This window comes from Erinaceus europaeus, chromosome 15 (genome assembly GCF_950295315.1).
Source record: "Erinaceus europaeus chromosome 15, mEriEur2.1, whole genome shotgun sequence".
Classification (NCBI taxonomy): Eukaryota; Metazoa; Chordata; class Mammalia; order Eulipotyphla; family Erinaceidae; genus Erinaceus; species Erinaceus europaeus.
This window is the reverse complement of record NC_080176.1, coordinates 1618407-1626069: the sequence shown is the minus strand read 5'-3', so window position 1 is coordinate 1626069 and position 7663 is coordinate 1618407. Positions and strand designations below refer to the sequence as shown.

The 7663-nt window shown below is 47.2% G+C and overlaps 1 long non-coding RNA gene across 1 annotated transcript; it reads right to left on the bottom strand.

The window, feature by feature from the left end:
- Positions 1 to 4026: 4026 nt before the first annotated feature.
- Positions 4027 to 7257, bottom strand: LOC132532961 (uncharacterized). Its single transcript, XR_009544864.1, has 2 exons — positions 6830 to 7257; positions 4027 to 4813 (listed from the first exon to the last, which is right to left on the bottom strand). It is a non-coding gene; the product is annotated as an uncharacterized LOC132532961 (long non-coding RNA).
- Between the last annotated feature and the right edge of the window lie 406 nt (positions 7258 to 7663).

Below are 7663 nucleotides of genomic sequence, written 5' to 3'. Positions count from 1 at the left end.
ATCTTAAGTGCCAGACATTCCCGATGGTGAGAAATGCCCAAGAGAATCTCGACAGGCCCTGGGCTCTGCATGCAGCCTCTGAAAGACCAGCCCTGAGACCAGGGACTGCTAGCAAAAGGCACTTGATCTGCGGTTAATGAAAAGGCCTTCTTTCCCCTCTCTCCACAGGCTTTGCTAGAGGGTGGGGAGGGAGCCAGGGACAGTGGCTTTTGGATCTCCCTCCCAGGGCCATGCAGACAACTGTTTCTTTCTTTCTTTCTTTTCTTGTTTTCACCAGCTGGGGCTGGGTACCTGCACTTCAAATCCACTGCTCCTGTGACCATTTTCTCCCCATTTTATTGAATAGGACCGAAACTGGAGAGGAGGAGGAGATAGAGAGAGAGACACTTGCAGACCTGCCTCAGCACTCACTCAGGTGAGGAGCCAGGAGCTGAACCCAGATCCTGGTGCATGTCCTTGCACTTAGCACTATGTGTGCGTAACGGGGTACACAATGCCCAAACCCCAACACTGTGCTCTGTAGCTATCTGGCATCCAGATCAAACCCTGTGACTTGTTGGGGCCCCAGGGAGGAGGCCAGAAAGCAGCCCCGTTGCAGGAAAGACACAGGGACACCTGGGGGTCCTTGTTGCTGTGTGGGCAAGAGCTGTCTGGGAATGGACATGTCTTTATTATTATTTTTATCTCTTTGCATAATTATCTTTTGAGAGGGAGAGACACAAAGCACTGTTCCTTCATCCACGGAGCTCCCCCCACCCACCTCGTGCAGTTCACGGTGTTTTGTGGTGTCAGGGTTTGAACCCAGAGTGAGACTGTGTGTGACCCTCACTGCCCCAGCTGTCTGCTCCTCACGTGCTTCAGATTCACAGAAAGAGTAGGGGGCAGTTCTGCTAAGCCCGGGGGAGGAGGCTAAGTGGTTAGCAGTATCAGCCTGCTGTGAAGCTAGATTCAAATGCTGTGGCCCTGTGATGCCAGGTGAAAGCGCTCCCTTTAAAGGGGGGGGGGGGCAGAAGCACACCTGGTCAAGAACACACGTTACCATGTGCAAGGACCTGGGATCAAGCAGGTGGGAAGCAGGAGGCCTCGAACCCAGATCCTGCCACAGGGCCTTGCGCTTAGTACTATGTGTGCTTATCCAGGAGCACTCCCTCTGCCCCAACCCTTGTTAAAGGTTCTCTTATGGCTCCAGCCCCGGCTGAACACCAGTGGGGCTAGTAACTCCCCCCGGAGCCCTTGACAAAGCTCAGGGGCATCAGCACAGCGGGACCCAGCAACGCCTGTGCTCCAGCCTAGATCGGGGCAACGCGTCTTTGCCTTTCGGTCTGATTCTGCTGTGGCTTTCATAGCTCTCTCTTTCACGTTGCTGCCTTTCTTCCTTTCTGAATGCTTGCTCTGTGTCAGCTTTATTTTTTAGAGTGTCTGGTTTAGTTTTTGCAAAACTCAGTGGGTCGTTATTTTTCTCGTCTTGGAAGGAAGCGAGTGGAGCCATTCTCTGTCCCCACCAGCCACCAGCGGAGTTGGGGCCTTCAAAGGCTGTGTCCCTCCATCCACTCCGAGCCACCCCGAGGCTAGAAAACAAGCCTCCTATTTATCTCTGCCTGCCCAACAGCATATGTACTGATTCCTGACACTCAGTGGGTGTCGAAATTAATTAACTATTCCCCGAAAGAATCCCAAAGTTAAAGTCTACTCTGCCTTTTCTAGGCCAGACTACTTCCGTGTGAACACAGGGGCACTTGCCTTTCTCCCATTTATTTTATTTATTTACTAATTTTATTTGGGGGGGTTCTCTAAATTATTTTCATTTTGGAAAAAGAGCAGAACTGGCAAGATGGGTCACCTCTCTCTGACATGTTGCAGCAAAAGACAGATGTGGAGATTTGAGAGAGGAAAAAGACCAGAGGACTCTGAACTCCAACTCCTTCAGGACCTGGAGAGAGGAGGAAAAAGGGAGGGACATTTGGATGTATAACAGGTGTAGATGTGACTTGGACAGGAAGAGAAGATGGGGCCCTAGGGAAAAAAAAAAAGGCAAATATAGACAGAGTTGTAGAAATAATAGCGAGCCCGTATCTGCAGCCTTGGGGAACTGCTGTAGCTTCCAGTGGAGGGAGTGAGGACCCAAAACTCTGGTGATGGGAACGGTGCAGAGTTGTGCCCCTGTTGGCTTGTCATTTTGTAAACCAATATTAAATCACTAATTTGTTGGTATGCTTCTAATTCTGCTTCTAAAAACCCCTTCTGTTTCATTTGGTTTAATCCCCCCTGCTTAACACTGCATTCTATTTACATAACCACTGTATTCTATTTACATAACCACTGTATTCTATTTACATAACCACTGCATTCTATTTACATAACCACTGCATTCTATTTACATAACCACTGTATTCTATTTACATAACCACTGCATTCTATTTACATAACCACTGTATTCTATTTACATAACCACTGCATTCTATTTACATAGCCACTGCATTCTATTTACATAGCCACTGTATTCTATTTACATAGCCACTGCATTCTATTTACATAGCCACTGCATTCTATTTACATAGCCACTGCATTCTATTTACATAGCCACTGCATTCTATTTACATAACCACTGCATTCTATTTACATAACCACTGCATTCTATTTACATAACCACTGCATTCTATTTACATAACCACTGCATTCTATTTACATAACCACTGCATTCTATTTACATAACCACTGCATTCTATTTACATAACCACTGCATTCTATTTACATAACCACTGCAGGGCATTGGTTTAATCCCCACTGGTTCACGATGTCTTTTTGCTCTGCCCTCTCTCCTTGTCACACCCTGATTTCACCAGTCATTTTTCTCTCCACCCTCTCTATGTCATATCCTGTTCCCACCCTACTCGGCAAGCATATATAAAGACAGCATTGTGAGTTTTAGTTTTAGTTTTAGTTTAGTTTAGCTCGGCTTAGATTGTGCTGCATTCCGCATGAATAAAGAGATACTGCCTACAGCTCAACCATGAGTCCCTGGGTCGTCTGTCTCCTGTCAGTGAAGCTCAGCCCGACATTAATTGAGAGATTAAAGGGGCCTTTCCAGGAAAAGCTGTAATTTCTGGTGGCCTTCCTGTTGGCTACAGAGTGAATTCCAACTGCTGAGAATTTATATGTTCATTCTTTCTTCATTCATTCCCTACAAGGTCTTATCTGCTGGAACTTGCCTCAGCGTTTATTTGTTAAAAGATCTGACAGACACAGCACAGCCTCTGATGTTGACAAGCGCCGTCAGACTAAACATTTCTTTTGTATGATTCCCCTAATACAAAATATTATCGCTCATTATAAAAACGATTATAAAGTACAGACTCAAAACATTCCAGGAAGAATCCCCCAGTCATCCCACACTTAAAGATTAATAACAACTAATTAAGTGTTGGTTGTGACTCCCTCCCAGACTTTTCTGTGCATATTCAATCAACACGGTGCACTCACACTCTACATACTAATTCGACACTGTGTTTCCCTCACTTGTCTGCATGGCTACCAATCTTTAGTTTATTATTTTTTTCATTTGTATTAGGCGTTCTGCTACAATGTCTTTCTTTCTCTGTCTGCAAAGTGTTCCACTCGATTTCTTGGCAGCATGTTGTTGAACCACGTCTTGGAGGTTTGATTCTTGATGGTAATATTGCTGTCTGTACAAATGTAATGAGAAAGTGGTGTTGGCACAAATGTGGGAAGCCACACTACCTCCTGAGTTTCACCTGTTTTATCTGCCTGTGTTTTCCAAATTACTTTTCCAGGAGCTTGACACATCTTTAATTTAAGCCATAATTATTCTACATAATGTAGTTCACACCTGTGGCGATAATGCTTTTATTAGCATTAAAACTAAAGACATCAAAGAATCATATCGGGATAAAATGTCTGTTTCTAATTTAATAGAATTGCAATTAAAGCAAATTTGATCTGAATGAAATCCCATCATAACTAGGCTCCCCCCCCTTGCACAGTGAGTGAAAATTATTCTCCCCTAAATTGAAGATTAATAACATGCTTTTAATGTTAAATGTAGCAATTCAAGCATTAGGTTGCAATCCAAGTTCAACATCGCTGAGCATTTTACAAACTTCACATTTTAACATCTCTGGGAAGTGAGTGCTCAGAGCTAAATGCATTAGTGTTAAAATGCATTAATGTTATTTTTCTTTATAAATGAGCTTGGAACCGGTGTTGTTACCTTGATTTGAATATTTTAATGAAGGGATAATATAGAGAGAGTGTTCCATTTTCACAAGGTAATTGTCTCTTCCCTGAGTGGCTGAACTTGGGCGGAAAGAGGCATTGAGCTCATTGAAATTCTATTAGGGCTGCGGTACTGCTTCTGCTGCTTGTGGAGAATCTCTCATTAGTTGGGAGCCGGGCTTTCTGCTCCTGCTCAGCGAGCCCAGGCCCTCCAGGCTTCTGCCGTCCCAGGGGATGGTCCTGTCCCCTGGCAAGTCTCTTCAGCCGGCCTGGCCCAGGACCTCTGGCTCCAAGCTGGCCTCCTCCAGCCACTTAGAACTCAGCATTCACCCCTGCCCCCCAGCTTTGGCAGAAAGAGAGAACCCACAACTGGAACCCACAACTGTAAGATCAAGTTCACTCACTCCAGTGGGCCTGCCCGTCACTTTGTTGAGAAGAAGGTGGATAGCAGTGTGTGTGCTGGGGGCTGGTGGCTGGCGGCTGGGAGTCAGGGCTCTGCCTCCAGCGGGTGGTAAGCAGGAAGGAGGGCTGGTGTGACTCTTCAGGCCTTTAAGCCACCTGAAAATCTGCAAAACGGCTTCTGCATGAAAAAATGAGGGCATTCAGCTGGCAGAATGCTCACTACGCCTAGCAGGAGCACCTGGTTCTGGAAACACCATGTGGGACCCCCTGCAAGGGGATCTTCATGAAAAGTGGAGCAGCCCTAAGGCTCTCTCTTTCTCTTGCTCTCTCTCTTTCTCTCTCTCTCTTTCTTTCTCTCTCTCTCTCTTTCTCTCTCTCTCTCTTTCTTTCTCTCTCTCTTCTTTTCTCTCTCTTCCTTTCTCCCTCTCTCTCTCTCTCTCTCTCTCTCTCTCTCTGTCTCATCTCCAGGGTTATCACTGGGGCTCGGTGCCATAAATATGAATCCACTGCTCCTGGTGGCCATTTTTTTCCCTTTTATTGGACAGGACAGAGAGAAATTGAGAGAGGAGGGGAAGATAGAGAGGGAGAAAGAGAGACACCAGCAGACCTGCTTCACTTGTGAAGCGCCCGCCCACCCAGTGGGGATGCAGAGTTCAACCTGGGCTCCTCGCATGGCTTTTGGCTTTAGTGCTGGATGCATCTGACTGGGTGTGCCGCCTGGCACTGTCTGTCTCTGTCTCTCACATGAAATGAATTTTTTTCTGTTGTCACTGCTGATGTTTCACCACTCTGAAACTCTGAGTGGACTTTTCCCAATAGAAGAAGAAGCCGTCAAGGTTGGGGCAGTGACACACCTAGTTAAGTACACACATTACCATGCTCAAAGGCCTGGGTTCGAGCCCCCATCCCCACTTACTAGGGGCATGAGAGGGGGAAGTTCCATGAGTGGTGAAGCAGGGATGCAGGTGTCTACCTTTCTCTCTCCCTCGCTCCTCAATTTCTGTCCTATTGAATAAAAGAGAAAGAAAAATAAATATGATTTTTAAAAGAAAGCTGTTGCCTTCAAGGCAGTTGGGGCAGGAAACAATAGATGACATTTCTGGTGGTCTTTCTGCTTCCTCAGGTGACCCTGCCAGGAAGCTAATGCAGGTTCCCAGTACAGCTGCTGGGAGACTAAGCCCTGGGCTGTGTTGGGACACAGACGTCGAGCTCGGTGCTCCTGACGCCACGGTCACACACTAGGACTGCTCGAGGTATCTCACGCTTTGCCCTGTGGACTTTTCTGCCGGCTTTGCTCACAGATGTGAACTGCACCGGTCACCTGCCCTTGGCCTTTGAGCCGTCAAGCTTGGAATCCACTGGCAGGTTAGGAGGAAAGTTTTAAGAGTGGTGAAGCAGGGCCGTGGGTATCTCTTTCTCTCTGTCTCCCTCCTCCTCTCTCAGTCTCTCTCCATCCTGTCCAATAAAAATGCAAAAAGAAAAAAGAAAGCCACCAGGATCAGTGGATTCATAGTGCTACCAACGGAGCCCCAGCAGGATGGGAGAGGCAGAGGGAGAGGGACAAGGAAGGGGAGACTTCATGGCAGGTCGAGGGCCTCAATGTGCAAGGCCAGTGAGTAGCTGGACCCCAGGGCTGCTCCCTACAGCACATCCAGAGGGACAGACAGCTCCTAACTAAACAGCAGGCTCATGTTGTGACTTTTTAATTTTCTCCTCTAAGAACAACCAGGGCCATTTTAATGGAAGTTCAGATCAATATGACACCTCGTGCTGGTGAAATGTCCTGGGAGCTGAACTCTACTGCTGTCAAGTTACTTGTCCTTTAAGGAGCCAAGTTCCCACCTTGAAGGCTGAGAGGGATCCCCCAGTCTAGTTCCCCATCTCTCTGTCTGTCTCTCTGCCCCTCTCTTTCCTCCTCTCTCTCTCTCTCTCTCTCTGTCTCTGTGTGTCTCTCTGTCTCTCCCTGTCCCTCTATCTTCTGATATCCCTCTTCCTCTCCCTCTTTCCCTCTCCATACCTCTCCCTATCCCTCTCTCTCCCTATCTCCCTCTTTCCCTCTTCCTATCTCCCTCTCCTTCTCTTTCCTTCTCGCCAGTTCTTCCTATCTTTCTCTGTCTCTCTCTTTCTCTGTCTGTCTCTCTCTTTCTCTGTCTGTCTCTCCCCTGCCCCTACTTAGGAGTGGGTGTCTGCTCACCTCTCTGTAGATTCTTGCTGGGATTCTGTCTCACACCAGGCAGGGAGAAGTCACACAGAAAGGCGCTTCTCCTGGTGACACGGCTGTGCCTCTCCCAAGGTCCCCGTGGAGAGCGTCTCATATAGACCAAACCTCATCCCCGTCACCACACAACTTGAAAGCAAAGCTGCACACACCACAGATTAATTAGGAGGCAGAGTCACTATGCCTTTTATCTTCTACATTCTAACATTCATTTTTAATTAGGATGTGCCATGAAAATGGGGCACGGAGTGGCCAGGGACACGGCTCCCGCGGTGGGTGGAGGCGCTGGGGCTGGTGGTGCCAACACGTGCTGGAAGGGTGCTCTGCTCTCTCTCTCTCTCATTCAAAACTCTATCTCATAGAAAGTAAATAAAGTCAACCTCTGCTGGGGAAATGGGAATGAGGTTTGGGGGTGATTCTCTCCACTAGGCCATTGGACTGACAAGCGGGAGGTCTTGAATTTGATCTCTGGTGCTGCAGGAGCCAGAGTGATGTTCTGGAAATTTTCTCTTTCAAAGAACCAAAAAAAAAAAAAAGAAGGGAGAAAGGAGATAGGACATTGAACAGAAAATTTAAGCCTCTATAACCTTGTTTTTGATTTTTTTATAATACTTTTCTATACTTATTTTGGGTAGAGACAAAGAGAAGCTGAGAGAGTAGGGGGGACAGAGAGAGGGCAAGCCAGTCTGGCACAGACAGTGCCAGGGCTAGAGCTCAGGTTGGCATGGGGAAGGAAGCGTCCTGGATGGTGGAGCGGTACTGTAATGTAGTCTCTCTCCATCTCTCTCTGTCTGCAGTAAAAGCCTGACA